Source organism: Magallana gigas, chromosome 9, assembly GCF_963853765.1.
Source record: "Magallana gigas chromosome 9, xbMagGiga1.1, whole genome shotgun sequence".
NCBI lineage: Eukaryota > Metazoa > Mollusca > Bivalvia > Ostreida > Ostreidae > Magallana > Magallana gigas.
The window spans coordinates 4,328,624-4,345,135 of NC_088861.1; the positions used below are offsets into that span (position 1 = coordinate 4,328,624).

The 16,512-nt window shown below is 31.7% G+C and overlaps 1 long non-coding RNA gene across 1 annotated transcript; it reads right to left on the reverse strand.

Moving 5' to 3' along the window:
* Positions 1 to 3,367: 3,367 nt before the first annotated feature.
* LOC109620553 (uncharacterized) lies at positions 3,368 to 7,271 on the reverse strand. The gene is made up of 2 exons (XR_010709696.1): positions 5,605 to 7,271; positions 3,368 to 5,466 (listed from the first exon to the last, which is right to left on the reverse strand). It is a non-coding gene; the product is annotated as an uncharacterized lncRNA (long non-coding RNA).
* Positions 7,272 to 16,512: the final 9,241 nt, after the last annotated feature.

A 16,512-nucleotide genomic window follows, 5' to 3' on the forward strand; every position in this document is an offset into this window, starting at 1 on the left:
ATTAAGACTTGCAAGTTGTACATTTTCTTTGCCAGAAGGAGTATGATTTAACTTTATTTGAACAATTCTTTTAGGGCTGGGGGGGGGGGGCTGGGTGCGACCTCCTTTACTCCGCCACTGATTTACCGCTTATTCTATAAAATGTTTCCCTTTCCAAGTTTTGTGGCATGCAACATAAATGATAATTGATTAATAAGTAAGTAATAGAAAGTTTTAGACTTTTATGCATCCCCCATCCTTTGTTAATGTTTAGAACTAACTTACATTTTCACTGTAATCAAAAAAGGGACCCAGCAAGTACATCTGATTGAAATTGATTAATAACGATACATGTACATTGATTCCTTTGTTTTAAATGATGGGGTGTATGGGTAGTATTTGACTAAAAACAGAATTCTTAAAAAGTCGAGCTATTCAACGGTAGTATTTTGTACGTAGATTTACATGTATATGTACATTAATTAATGAAGCAAACTATCTAAAAGTTATTTTGATAATCTTGGTTGCAGTTCGCCCTTACTCTTAAATTCACCTCCATTATATCTATTCTAGATATGTCATTAATGGTAAAAACTTTCCATTTTAATTCATATACATGTAAATATGATTAAATTATAGCGTATAATACAGCAACGTTACAATATCAACAATATTATATGTTTGCACTGCATTTTATTTAGATTAAATGTCTTGAGTACGACTTTGAGAAAGCTTCGTAGCTTACTCAGAAAATCGCCGTTTTGTACTCAGCCGGAGTACGAGTATGAGTATGAAAAAGTTTATAACCTCGATACCTTGAGTACGAGTACGGTTTGGAACACGGAGTACGATTTGGAGTACGAGATCGTACTCAAGAAAGTTTTATAACCTCGGGGTCAGATAAGTCTTAAAGGGCATGACACACTCTATGAACGGAATCCTGCTACTTATAAAGAAGCTTAAAAAGCGACTGCAATACGTGGACCATATGCATATGTTTCTGACGGAAACGTGAAAGCCTTTTAAAAGATTATCAGAGATTCCACAAGATCCCTGCTTTTAAGTTATATCACGTTTAGCACTGACCTTTTACCTGAAAATCTAAATAAACTATGTTGCATAAAATTGTTAAGACAAATACATATTTACAGCTGTTTATTAATGAATTATATTTTGTGGCTGAAGGTTTTAAAGGAGACAAGAATAGCATTCCTGGGTACCCCGCCGGTCAAGCAGTATACTAGTATCGACCAAGGCTGATTTAGGAACTTGACCAAGGTATTAGTGGTATAAACATTTGGTATAAATTTCATATAAATCCGTCAAAATTTGTAGGCATGAGAGCGCTTACAAGGTAAATTTTGTGATAAAACGGAGTCATTATTGTGGTCAAAGTCCCATAACTCCAACAAAAAGTATCGACCAATGTTGATTTTCGAACATGACCAAAGTATGAGTAGTATAAACATTTGGTATAAATTTATTGAAAATCCGTCAAACGTTGTAGGCATGGGAGCGCTTACAAGGTCAATTTTTGGATAAAACGGAGTCATTATTGTGGTCAAAGTCCCATAACTCCGACAAAAAGTATTGACCAATGCTGATTTTCGAACTTGACCGAAGTATTAGTGGTATAAATATTTGGTTTAAATTTATTGAAAATCCGTCAAAATTTGTAGGCATGAGAGCGCTTACAAAAAAGTGTGACGGACGGACACGCGGACACACGGACGCACGGACACACAGACACACGGACGCACGGAAGGACGCCTGGCATTTCTATGTCCCCGCTCCGCGTTGCGGCGGGGGACAAAAATAAAAATTGTTCTTACCTCAGTTGTTTTAAAATACCAGTATCAAAGTAAATATTGTCTAAGCACTAAGCAAGAAGTGATATACTTTTTGTTTTGCGTAGATTGATGATGAATATCACAACAAAGTATTTTGACTTCATACTTTTAAAAAGATATTTACCAAAGACAGTCATTCTTGGGATATTTCTTATATTTAGAACTACTTTCTCATTTTGGCTTTACATATTTCGTGTTCCTCGCTCCATTTCTCGCAGAAGTGGATTTGATGCTTGTTTTTTGGGGAGGAATTGTTGGAATGATTGAAAACTTCTTTTGAGCCGCTTTCCCATTATCATTGTTATGTAAAGTGACTAATAAATACTTCTTGTCTGCTTTGAATAACCTTTCAGGAAGTAGTTCTTCTCTTGAAAAATAGCTTTTCATAGGTACAAGAAATTATGCAGACCTTTATCGTTGCCATGGGCAAAACACAAGAGTCAGATTGTCGTTATCGTGGCTGGGTGTATATCTTGTGTTTTGGCCGTTCCGTTTTTATCTTGTTTGAAGAAAAAAAAGGGAGGACATCCCTTTTCAAGAATCCAATGCCACAATTCATACCTGGAACGTTTCAAATTTCATGAGTGTTATGAGTTTTTCTTACATGATCTTTTGTACTATTATGTTCACTCTAATTAGTCCCACAATCATAATATTGTACACTCTTATCGGAATGAAAATATTCCAAAAATTTAGCGAGAGTTAGGTCTCGAATAGAGCAAAAGACCACGCTATAAACAATGTAGAAAACAAAATGAATTTGCCTGAAGTCATTTATACGAAGTAAGATCTATGTATATCCTAATCAGAAGATATGCAGGTTGAAGCAACACATTTTAAAAAAAAAATATTGTAATTTGCAGAAATATTCGACAAAGTTTTACTGGTTTGCTTGCGAGCATAATTGTATCCTGTGCCATTTTTTATGTACCATCTATCGTGATATTCATACATTGTCAACCTATTCAAAACTCTGATTATTGGTTTCAAATGGACCCTGTTACTACCAATATATTAAAATAATTTGCATTTTTCAAGGACAGCTCTCATACTGAATCATGTTGTCAACCTTTTTATATATGGATGCTTTGATATCGGATTTCGAAATAGAATCTTGTAATATTTGTTTTTGTTAAAAGAATTAAAAATAATAACCTAGAAATACTTTTAGATGAAAGTTTTCTCGATCCCGTGTAGAATGCTCCTTAACGTAGTTGCCACGACATCACTGAAAATGATCTGTATTTTGCGAACATTATACTTTTGAAATGATAACAAGTTTGTTTAAACTTTCCAATCCAAACGTTTTAATGACGATTAAGTGCTTATTAACAACTTTCAATTTAAGTATACATGCTGACATAATTTCTGGATATTTCAACTTGCAAAAAGAGTAATTGAAAAAAATAGTTTTTTCAAAGTATGTGTTTGTTAATTCCAGGGTTTATTATACAAAAAGCCAAACAAAAGCACCAATGAAATAAAAACCCCAAAACAAATAAAAAACAATGAGCTTATCTCCTATACGTTTGATTGGATATATATATATATATATATATATATATATATATATATATATATATATATATATATATATATATAAACAACGTCACGAACAATAAAGTAAATATTTACAGAATTAAGGACAACCCGTCCCTTCTTCAGGACAACAAAATAAAAACTACAAATGAAAGGAGAAAAACATCTACAAAACTAGCACTAGACTTAATCTAAATAATATACAAAACACCGGATTTGAGCGACACTTTCTCGATATAGGTGTCGGATCTGAAAGATACACGTTTGTAACACAAGATAAAGAAGGCGATAAAAAAAATCAAGAACACTAACAATAGGGTTGAAATGTCATTAAATTGGGATGAAAAACCAAATACCAAAACTACATATGAACGAAGAAAAACCTCTATAAAACTAGCACTTAACTAAAATCTGAATAATATAATTACACAAGGTTTAATCGTGGCAACTGCATGTTGTACTAAAGATAAAAAGATTTCCCGGACTTTTGATTTACATGAAGATTTTGTTTCCCTTTCTTATGAAAGTTAAAGTTGCTTGATACGCCACATATTGTCATATTTTTACTAACGTGGTAGAAATTTCCGTTTAATGATAACGTGTTTTAATATAATATTATTTTCCTTAGTCAGTTGGACAATTAAACTTTTTGAAACCGCCTAAATTGCACGTGTGTTCGAAAGCATAGTAAATTGTTTTTATTACTTTAAACTCATCATACTTTTATGAAATTAATAACTATAATAAAGTTATTAGATAATACAACATGGTAAAACATTATTTTATAGTGTTGTCAATGTAATATTACAAGCAAGGTAAGCATAATAGCTTCTTGACCTCTTTTCTGAAGGACAAATCAAAGTAAGTATAAATAAAAGCGTTACAAATGTTGTTCAACAAGAAAGCTCTTTGTAAGAAAACAAGTAGATTGATTGCTACGGGGCTCTTTGAAAAATAAAATTCGGCCGGGTTTTGACCCGGAATAATCATTAACATCATAGTCGGGAGGTAGGCCAGAATATAGAAACCAATGATGGTGGCAAACATCGTTGTGAAGTTGTGCTTGACTTGTTTACGCCGTACCCTCTTCTTCCTGTTCACCGAGGACTCTCTCTCATCTCTCTTCACTTCCTTCTTTGTACCCGGTATAATGTCCTTGTGTGAAGTACCAACAGTTGACATTGTAGTTGAAATTGCCGAGTCTTCTACATCGCTGTTGTCTATCTGCTGTACCTTGTAGAGATTTGATGGAACTTCGCTTAATTGAATGGTTGACATTTCTTGCGTATCACCGGTTAATTTAGATCTGTTTTTCGTTGATTTAAATCTACGATATATAATCACACCCACTGGTATATAAAAACCGCATGTTAATAACATATTCAGCACGGCTAAAAAGACCTCTAACGCAAAATAGCCCATTTGTAACTTATACCAAAAACCGCTTGAAAAACGCAATGTGCAAAGAGTTGCGTTGATGGGTTGTCCTTTATACACAAAGGGGAGTTGCCTTTTCCCTATAAAATACAGCATTGGTCCAGATGACAGGATGGAAAATATGATTACTGCAACGATTGCCCTTCTTTTTCTTGCGACAGTAAGCTGGGGTCCGGTCGGTCGACAAATCATTAGATGGCGATTTAAGGCTATCAATAGAATGATTATTCCGGAAACTGACGACGTCGTCCAAGTTAAATAGAACCCGACCTTACAAAATGTGTCTATAACGTAATTTGCTCGATGAAAATTTGAGTCGATCCCAAGAGCAACGCCAGACAAAATTGCAAAAATGTCCGCTATGGCCAACACAGGGATGAAATATCTCTCCTCGGTGCGTTTTATTCGGCGTGTATAAATAAATAAGACAATTCCGTTGCCGCTTAATCCAAGAAAGAGATACAATGATAACAACCCAGTATTGAAGTAAAGTATTCCTGTCACCTCTTCATTCAGATCTTCAGCAGAGTAATTCATCATCAGTTTAGAATATCAACTTAATATCAACGAAAAATTCCTCTCCAACTTTTCACTTTTAAAATTGTTTGATATATGATAGTTTTTCCTGTTCGTCTATATGGTGGACAGCTTACTCACCTCCCTATATAATGTACATTGCAATATCATGCATGCTGTAATATGAAAGGCGGAACTTAATTAAAAGCTGTCCCAATTTATGCCTTCCATCGCTATTTAATGATTTTTAATATATAAAAAAAAAACAAAAACAAAAACATACCAGTGAAAGAAATACAATCATTTTTCAATCATAAACGTTGACAGGAAGGAAATCAAATTTCTGATGGAGATTTATAAAGGGAAATGTTTACATCTCTTAACCATTCGCAATTCACTCGGAATATCTCGCACAGTTTTTCAACGTTATCATCCTGGCTCAATTTTGGCTGAGGCGATGCAAAATTCCCGTAGACTTTCTATTTTGGGTTCTGTATTGAAACCTGAAGCAGTAGAGGGGGTGTTTCAAAACAGATAATCTAAACATTTTTCATATTAGTGGATGAATGTAGTTTAAGCACAAAGGTATTTATGATTATCGAAATATCAAGCAAAAAGTGGTGGAGGCAAAAATTCGGGACAGACTCACAGAGCAAAGGAGTAACAATTCCAGCTGAAAATTGTATTTTCTGTTTTGTTTTACCTTCCAATACAAAGCCACATGTTTCTGAAAGTATTGATCAAAATACAGATCCAACAAAGTTTTAAACTTTTCTGCTGGGAATTTGTATATTTTAAGACGATGATGAAATACATGAGATAAAATGCTTATGATCAATTTAACTACACACAGATGTATTAAGCTATTTTCAATTTTCTATATAGAAATAAGAATGTGCTTTGTTAAAATTGATGATGATGATGATGATGATGATGATGATGATGATGATGATGATGATGATGATGATGATGATTGTCATGAAACAAATATCGTCTCTTGTATATTTCTTTTTAAATAATAATGTAATTGCAAACAAGTTTACAAGTACTGATATATGTTTCTCTATTATATTGGTGACGAATTATGCTTCATATATGCAGAAAAAAAAATCTGATGGCTTTTTTGTTCAAATCGAATATCTCTTACATTTTGATGCAGCCATATCATTAAAGTTATAAGAATGGATGATGATTTCACGTTCTACAATATTTATCTAAATGCTGAATGACAATAGGAAAACAGTACAATTGTTATTATTATCATTAGCTAATGTTATAAAGTATTTGTTGTTTTATATTTTGTTGAAACCTCAGTTGCTAGCATTTTTGCCATCATTACTTTTAAGTGTAATCATAATGAATTTTGAAAAACAATCCTTTTTAAAAAACAAAATTGTGTATTGTTTTAGAAAAATGAATTATGCTTCCATAACTTAACTTACCACCTTGGACAATTTAATGTTTTACTTCAATGTTTAATAAATTTAATGTGATATAATACATGAAACATAATGTAAATATCTTTTTTCGCTAGTTTGTTTCTGTTCTGGGTTTTTTTTGGGTATGAGTTTTGTTCTTGACGATCCCTTAATTATACATTATCATAATAAAACTTCGTATCATATTATGCAAAATCTTGGAAATATGTATATTAACCTATGCATGCTATATCATTGTAAATATGTATATAATTTTAGATATCATATATAATCTTTTTATGTCTTTGTTGAAGGCGACGAGATTTGATAAATCAAACAGCCTTGGAAATAAACTAAGATTTAAAGAAAAACATACTTAAATTCATTACGATAACTTCAAATGATGGCCATCGTGTGCAGTACGATTTTCCCGACGTGTTACAATAATTAATAGGAAATTAATACTTCGTAAAACAGGTTAATAACATCCAACTGATATAAGGTTCTGTCAAAATAGTATACTTACAAAATAGATCCAGATACAGGATATGGTTAAAATAGTATACTTACAAACTGATACAGGATATGGTTAAAATAATATACTTACAAAAGAGTCTTCTTTCTCCTTTAAATGCACATTCTATTCTAGCATTTCTTCCGTCATTATAAATGTACATTGTGTAAATGATAAGTGCAAATTATTAATAAATCAATCAATAGAATAAGGAGTGTCTGTCATTTTTATCCAATTAAAAGATAAGCATATTTATCAATACATTGACGGTGTTAATAAAAGGGAAAAATGATAGAACATATTTACTGTCTGTTAAATTATCAATTCAATGGCATATTTCCATAAAAACAAGATCTGACATAAGGGTACATAACACTGTGCTGGATAATTATGCCAGTGCCAAGGTGGCATTTTTGCACCCGCTTACTCTGCATATGTCGAAAAATTCAAATATGCGATATGATAGACCATTGCTTAAAGAGTTAACAACCACCTTTGTTATCAGTGTATCTAACCTGTCAGGTAAGATATTAACCTTTCAAAAATAAATTCCTATAGGAAAATAATTTTTCCCATAGGAAAATCGATATTCCTATACGTAATTTGAAATTTCGTATCGGAATACAAGAACTTCCTATAGGAATTTCAATTCCGATAGGATTTGATAAAATCCGATAGGAAAACTTAATATCCTATAGGAAAACTACATGTCTGAATCAAATTCCTACAGGAATTACCATTCTCCTATAGAAAATATAATTCATACAGGACTTTTTAAAAATCCTATAGGATTGTCAATATTTCCTGTATGAGAGTCAATTCTCCTATGGGAATTATCATTTTCCGATGGGATATTAATTTTTAAAGGTAAATATCTCACCTGTCAGGTGAAACACACTAAAAACAAAAGTGGTTATATACTCTCTAGACAATGGTCTATCATTTGGTATACATGGATTTTTCCGAAACTGCATCTTAAGCGGGTGTAAAAATGCCACCTTGGCACTGGCATAATTATCCGGCACAGTGTTACATGTACAACCATTGCAAAAACATCCACTGCCAGTGAAATTCGATCAGGCGATGTATCCTCTTGTTTAAGTACATGTAGAAATCAACGACTTGATATTGCATAAATAGACACCAGATTTTCTATCATTATGCAATTCTCTACCATCAGCGTGATGAAACCGGAACTAAAGCCATTGACTTTTAATTCACCGGAAGCTTAGATGTAATCTGAATTGGGTGTTGACAACAATGATATCATGTATAAATAAGAGCTATTTCAGTGTAATGAACTCCCCAAATTCCGTAAAATATTAAATGATATGCAGATAAAGCTGAAATACTCCTCAATCAAAGGGCAACGTAATGGCCAAAGGTTCAAGGTACAGGTATACAACATTGGTCAATATCACATATATAATTATGTACAGAGGACTCTATGGAAGTGGCCTGTTGTATACTAAAATAATCTCCTCGAGAGAAGAACTCTATATAAAGATAAAAGAACACTTTCAAATTTGAAAGTTAAAATATTTAGATTTTTTTTACTAAACGGCAGCTTATGGGTTAAAATTTCATATCTAAATCTTTAAGCAGATCTCATGATTGTTTTGTTGACCATGCAGCACCCTTAACCTGAATAGGTTCAATATACGATAGTTGTTCGGAAATTATTGAGACAAGATGGATATTTCCCTTTCTAAGTGACGAAATAGGGTGAACATTGACATGAACTTTGAATAAATCTTAACAAATAATTTAACGAAGTAATTGTTTAATATTTTGTATTCAGCGGTAGATAAAAAAAATCTTTGGTCGGGGTACCCGGCGCAAGCATAAACTCGGAGAATAATGAAACAAATAAAAGAAATCAGATTACATACCGATATTTTTATTTCGCTATTTTATTTGACTAACTTTTGATCAAGATTCACTAGTGTTTGAGTTGAAATACGGATATGATACAGATATATTTACCAAGCAATAGAAATCTGACAACGACGATATATTGAATTTTGACGTCAATCCGGCGCAGGAAATATACATCAAATCGGTGGAAATTTCGGGGAAAAAAACTTTTCAGGGCACCCAATTGCTTTAAGGATGACGTTTACTCAGAATGAAAAAAAATTCCACTGATGATAATGAAAAACCAACTATTGTGTGTTATAGACCTTTTATTGTAGTGTTATTTTTCATTTTCAAAAAAGTTGGTCAATGACCTACTTTTTGAGTTAATGTCCATTGTATATTTTTGGAAAATTAAAGGAAATTCACTGAAAATTTTATACTATGATTGAGATTTTCTTAATTGTGAAAATAATACAAATTGCTCAACACTTTTGAAAATGAAATACAATTTATGAATGGCAGTGACACTAAATACATACAAAGCATTAAGTTTTCCTTCACAATTTTTATAAATATTCCAGTCCGAATTTCCTCTATCACTTTTCAAATTCCTACCCATTTTTGATCCAATTTTACAAAAAATTGAATGATGATAATACAAAAACATTTATAGTATTAAACTACTTATATTGATCTTATTCTGTTGGCATATAATTAATATGAGGTCAATGATCAAAATTTTGAGATATGGTGTCTTTTCTCGTTTTTAAGCATATTTCAATATTTTTTAAATTCATGGTTTACGGTAATAATAATGAATAAAAGAGGTTGAACTACCAGAAAATATGCAAAATTATATAGACTAAAATATAAAATCTTAGCTTTAAATATTAGAGTACTTCCAAAAATGTTTTAGCAGAAAATAAAATCTGCAAAATTTAGTCCGAATTTCCTCTGTTTGGCTAGAAGTCTATTTTTGTTTTGGAATAATTCCATAATATAGTAGAAATATCGAATGTTATGTCAATAATAATTCATTTCACAGATACTTTTTGTGTTTAGAACAAATTTTACTCATGACATTGAACTTTATAACAATCCGAATTCGAGAACTCAAACCCTGAGTAAACAACACCCTTAACAAAAATATACGATGGCAAGGGATAAAGGGATTCAGTTTATCGTCTTTTTTCACTAATTGATAAGCAAGAATTCAGACAGTGACTAAATATCAAGTACTTTTTACACACTTACTGATGTCAACAGTTCTAAAATATGTACACAGAATGGTTGTAGGAGACATTTTACAGTAATTTGACTTTCGGTTAGAAATAACTATATTTATTTCCACAAAAATCTAGAATGGAGAGAATATGCGAATGTTGACATCTTAAAATGTAAAAAAAAAAAAAAATGAAAAATAAAAAACTAATTATATTTTATTTTGTTTGTTAGGTGTTTAAAACATCGGATCAATGAGCTGCGTTAAAATGACGTTGCGGTAAGTTTGAGGTTGCGCCGGTCCACTGGACGAAGGCAAGTTGGTCAGTTTACCAGGAATGATCTAATCATGCCATGGACAAGAACCTTTTCACATTGATGAACCCTATCCTGGTTTACGTTTTGGTGAAATTTGAAGGGTTTATCTTTTCCCCTAAGAAAATAAGAGTAAATGTCTCAATAATTTCCGAACAACCCTCATAGTATAGCATACACTATAATTAGTTAGAGCATATTTAACTTGAATGTGTCTTCATCCCTTAATTCCATTATTAGTAGATACTGGAGTTGGAAAAGGAAGGGATTATTACTAGACATCTTAAATAAATTGGTCATTTTTAAAAATCGATTTAATAAAAAAACAAACGTGGATGATACATGTATTATAAAAAAGCATACATAAAATTCATTTGTACGAGTTAAAAATGCATTGCAAGTGGAACCAGCAATTCAATTCAATATACAACTTTTTAGAGCAAGAAATACACCTAATGTGCAATACACATTCCGCTGTGTCTCTGGACAGCTAATACATTATTATACATTAAAAATAACAAGACTTATATAAACATCCGTTCATATGCAAAGTTAATAGAAATTGAAACAAGCAGAAATAATTTAGTATGCCTGAAGTATAAACCAAGTAAGTAACAAGTATCAAATATGAACAACATAACAAATTATCGCACTTACTTTACAGGTCTGTGGAATTCAGATATAAATTCTCTCAATGACGCTTCATAACAATGATTTGTTTGATAAAGTGTAATAGGGTTTAATATTTTGGTAAAGACGATAAAAAGTCATACTTTAAACTGTTATTTTCTTTGCAACATAAAGCACATAAAGGTGAATTCTAGGAGTTTGACTATATTGTCTAATAAATTATCTCTAAAATACTTACATTTTTTCCAATCACAAAATTAACCAAGCTCCTGGTCTTCTCTTTAAAATGATTTTAAATTGAATATAAGTATTGGGATTACTTTTCTCGTGATTTAATATAGAATGTAAAGAAATTGTTTTATTTTCTTCATAATTCCTTTAGAGCCGTAAAGTATGGGGAAAAGATTCATCAAATATTGAAAGACGTCCTTATGGTTTAAACCCCAAAAGACCTCTACAATTAATTACTAGATCTTCACCTTAAATCATTCACACACATATGACCCTCTTCTACTCTTGTATAATGTAACAGGGTTTTTTTTGAAAATGTAAATACTTTATAGTGATTGAAATCATTTTAAATGAGTAAAATTAATCTAGACCTTAAATATCTTACAATATTTGTATAAGTTTTTCATTATAAAAAAGCAAGAATAATTAAGTTACCCAAAAAATAATTTCAAATTTGGAATACTTTCAGATAATTTCCTTGCTATTTTTATTACTTGGCGCATGTAACATAAAATCATACTTTTTCTAGTTGTTGCTAAAATATTATCAATTGGCAACCCCGAGAAAGATAAATCTAGTAATTATGATGGATATTTATTCGTCAAACAGACAAACTTTCGAAACAACGTTTCATATAATTACCAAAGCTATGTTGAAAATATAAAAATCAATTTGTTACAGTTAAAGGTACCCTACGATTGGCGGTTTACAAGTAAGATGTCATAAGTTGGATTTTACATGTATAACAGATAAAATTAGGTATTTTGTCAGAATTTGGATAGCTACATGCAAGAAAAAATTATAAAACAAAATTGTGTCAGCATGCATAATACTGTTAACATTCAAGATATTTAGTATTACATTAATGTTTTAAAACATTTTTTAAAAGAATGATTAATATTGTGGTCGAAAATGTACGTACAGTTTGAACCCTTTACATTTAATGAAAAAAAAGAATTGGTTTGGGGGTTTTTTACGATTGTTTTGCTTGAAGATTGTTTTTTATTGTTATTTTTTTGTGGATGGAGTATGAAGGGTCATTTAATTGTTTTGTGTTCTTATTTATTTATTTTTTGGTGCCTTATTGTCTTTCGATAAAAAAATTTCAAAACTAGAAAGACATTACATAATACCATTCGAAATTATTTCCAGTCATGTTGACTAAACAATTTATCAAATTAGTGCCCATTTAATGTACACAATTTTTATTTTATCCTTTAATCATGAATGTACGTGTATGTCACAGTCATTTCAATCATTCATCAACGCCGTCAAATTGAGGTGCATGTGAAAATGTATCGATGCGGGTAAGTTAAGGCAACCCCGAGTTTTATGATCGTCAATATTATGATAATTTTAAAAATGTTATTTTTTATGAAAATAATGTTGAATATTAATACCAAGTGAATGTGTTCACTGAAGAAATTATATTTCATCTTCGGAATCGAGTCGTTCTTTGAAGCTGTCGTGCCATGGTACATGTAGGATTACGTTTCAGTTACATGATTTTACTTGAACAAAAAAACGAACAGTGAAACACAACCCCAAAGTTCATTTGCATGTATGATGTAATAATTTGATCGGTAATTTATTCATGTTTATTAGTATTACTGCTAGAAACCTATTGTTAATTGCAAAAAATAAATATTGTTATTATTTATCGGGAACCTTCTCAATTTCTTCAATTTCATTGCAAATAGATTTTTACTTTTTTCATCTACAACAACAAAGCAAAGGTTTTCATGTATTTAAGGTAATATGTCATACCCGCGGATGACTCAGAAGTATTTAATCTTATAAAGTGTACTATGAATAAAATATAAACACACAAAAATTCGCTTAAAGTCGGTTATTGGCCTATAACAAAACAACCAAAATCCTTTTCAATTACTTTTTTTTTTATCTATTTTTCATTTTATTTTATGTTTGTAGAAAAATTAGAAGCCAGGTCCCGAGGTTATAAAACTGTTTCCATACTCATACTCCAACTCGTACTCCGTACTCCGAGTATGTGCTCCACTGAGTACGACTCTAAAAACCGAGGTTATAAAAGTTTTGGAGTACGTTCTCCGCGAGTACTATTTGGAGTATGCTCCAAAAGCCGATCGATGAAAATTTACGTCTCTGGAGAAAGACAGAGAACAGTAATTCATGTAAATAGTCCTGGCATGTAGGCAAACTGTACATGTATTCAGATCAATAATTTATCAACAAAATGTAACACATTATTTACATGTACATATTACCTTCTTCATCTGCAAGCATGGATATGTGTCTGCATCTATAAGTTATGAATTTTTGAGCAACAAAGACGATAAATCCAGTGTAATTGGTAAAATTATCAACAAATTGTGTTTATGTCAAATCTCTCTCTCTCTCTCTCTCTCTCTCTCTCCCTCTCTCTCTCTCTCTCTCTCTCTCTCTCTCTCTCTCTCTCTCATGAGACTCACATAGTGATTCATGCATGTGATGATTAAGTATAATTATATTATAAGGAACGATATGAATATAAAAGAAAGAAGTAAGAATTTACACGGATATGAAGAGAGTATTTCAACATAGAATTTAGTTCGATATATCTTTAGTTTTCCTGGCTTTTTTACGATTTTGATATTTTGAATGTCAGGAAAAGGTCAGAAACGACGCCAATACAAAACTGGAAAGTCACTGCCCCCAAGTGGATATCTTTTAAGATATTTAGTGATCAGTTCCTGTATTAGGAAAAACAGGAAGAGTTTAATTCAAAAATAGAAACATATACTTGGGAAAATCACAAAAATACTGAGAAGATCCCTTTATTTTCACACTCAGAAAGTATACACAATAGAAATTATAGGGGTATTCAAATTAAATTGCAACATACAATACTTGCCTTAATTCTTGTGAGAAAAAAACATCTAATATCTTGAAGGGGTGGGTGGGGGTTGGGGTTTGAATTGCATCAATGAACATATGCCAAAAGCCAAGGACACACGTAAAGTTTCTCATTTTAATATTTTTGGGAATGTGCACGAGAGTTTAAGAAAATTCACTAATTGAAATATTTTTGAAATTTCCACTATGAGGACCACGTTAAACCGAAACAACGTGTTCAAGGAAACTGTGTACCAAAGTTGTTGTAACCCCTTTTGATGGTTAAAGTTTTTCTTACTTAGTCAAGGCTTAAAAATGTGTGTTTAGAATTTACATATACACGTATTGTGTCATTTTTAATCTTAAGTAACGTCATTTGATATTTTTGAGCAAGCCTTTTCCTATTCATCTTTAAAATTCGAAATACATGTGTTAATTTTAATGCATTTGACATAAATATTTGGTTACTTTAGATAAAAAAGAAATAACTATATGAATTATCTAGATAGTTATTGCTAATGAAATAAAATAATTTAAGAGATGAATATTCCCACAGCTAAGCTATATAGAGAAAAATCTCTCACATGAAAATGCGAAGAAGCTATTTCATCAGAAGTAGTACATGTATTTTCAATCGATTACATACATTTTTTTTGGGGGGGAGGGTTTAGTTACACCATTGAACACACGCGTTTTCTTCCTATTGCACCATTGAAATTAGTCTAATGTAGAGAAATTCCCCAAGTTAAAAAAAAAGATAATTAAGACTTGCAAGTTGTACATTTTCTTTGCCAGAAGGAGTATGATTTAACTTTATTTGGACAATTTTTTTAGGGCTGGGGGTGGGGGGGCTGGGTGCGACCTCCTTTACTCCGCCACTGATTTACCGCTTATTCTATAAAATGTTTCCCTTTCCAAGTTTTGTGGCATGCAACATAAATGATAATTGATTAATAAGTAAGTAATAGAAAGTTTTAGACTTTTATGCATCCCCCATCCTTTGTTAATGTTTAGAACTAACTTACATTTTCACTGTAATCAAAAAAGGGACCCAGCAAGTACATCTGATTGAAATTGATTAATAACGATACATGTACATTGATTTCTTTGTTTCAAATGATGGGGTGTATGGGTAGTATTTGACTAAAACAGAATTCTTAAAAAGTCGAGCTATTCAACGGTAGTATTTTGTACGTAGATTTACATGTATATGTACATTAATTAATGAAGCAAACTATCTAAAAGTTATTTTAATAATCTTGGTTGCAGTTCGCCCTTACTCTTAAATTCACCTCCATTCTATCTATTCTAGATATGTCATTAATGGTAAAAACTTTCCATTTTAATTCATATACATGTAAATATGATTACATTATAGCGTATAATACAGCAACGTTACAATATCAACAATATTATATGTTTGCACTGCATTTTATTTAGATTAAATGTCTTGAGTACGACTTTGAGAAAGCTTCATAGCTTACTCAGAAAATCGCCGTTTTGTACTCAGCCGGAGTACGAGTATGAGTATGAAAAAGTTTATAACCTCGATACCTTGAGTACGAGTACGGTTTGGAACACGGAGTACGATTTGGAGTACGATATCGTACTCAAGAAAGTTTTATAACCTTGGGGCCAGATAAGTCTTAAAGGGCATGGCACACTGTATGAACGGAATCCTGCTACTTATAAAGAAGCTTAAAAAGCGACTGCAATACGTGGACCATATGCATATGTTTCTGACGGAAACGTGAAAGCCTTTTGAAAGATTGTCAGAGATTCCACAGGATCCCTGCTTTTAAGTTATATCCCGCTTAGCACTGACCTTTTACCTTAAAATCTAAATAAACTATGTTGCATAAAATTGTTAAGACAAATACATATTTACAGCTGTTTATTAATGAATTATATTTTGTGGCTGAAGGTTTTAAAGGAGACAAGAATAGCATTCCTGGGTCCCCTGCCGGTCAAGCAGTATACTAGTATCGACCAAGGCTGATTTAGAAACTTGACCAAGGTATTAGTGGTATAAACATTTGGTATAAATTTCATTTCAATCCGTCAAAATTTGTAGGCATGAGAGCGCTTACAAGGTAAATTTTGTGATAAAACGGAGTCATTATTGTGGTCAAAGTCCCATAACTCCAAC